Below are 440 nucleotides of genomic sequence, written 5' to 3'. Positions count from 1 at the left end.
GCCATTAAAATTAGTTATTATTTTATTTTTATATAAATTTATATGTAATTTTATTTATTTTAATGTATATTTATATTTTATACTAATGACTAATTTTAATATACACGTAACATAGTTAAATTTTATAATATGCGATTGAGTTTCTATGATTAAAAAAATCTAGCATTTAACTTTTATTGTCTCTAAAAGAAATAATTTATTATAGACATACAAAAAGTTAAAAAAGAAATGCACAATTCACACTTCGAACTCTAAAAGAGTTTGTGTAAGAAAAAAATATTTGATGTATAACTATTTATGTGTATTATGTGTGTTTATCTATCAATCTAATATTTTTTAATAGTTTAAATAATTATATGACACGGCAAAATAAATCATTAAGAATCAATCATAATAAAAAGATTAAGATATTTATAAAATTTGAATTTACTTAACATTTG

The sequence above is a fragment of the Arachis ipaensis genome, chromosome B03, assembly GCF_000816755.2.
Source record: "Arachis ipaensis cultivar K30076 chromosome B03, Araip1.1, whole genome shotgun sequence".
Lineage (NCBI taxonomy): Eukaryota > Viridiplantae > Streptophyta > Magnoliopsida > Fabales > Fabaceae > Arachis > Arachis ipaensis.
Note: the sequence above shows the minus strand (reverse complement) of the source record.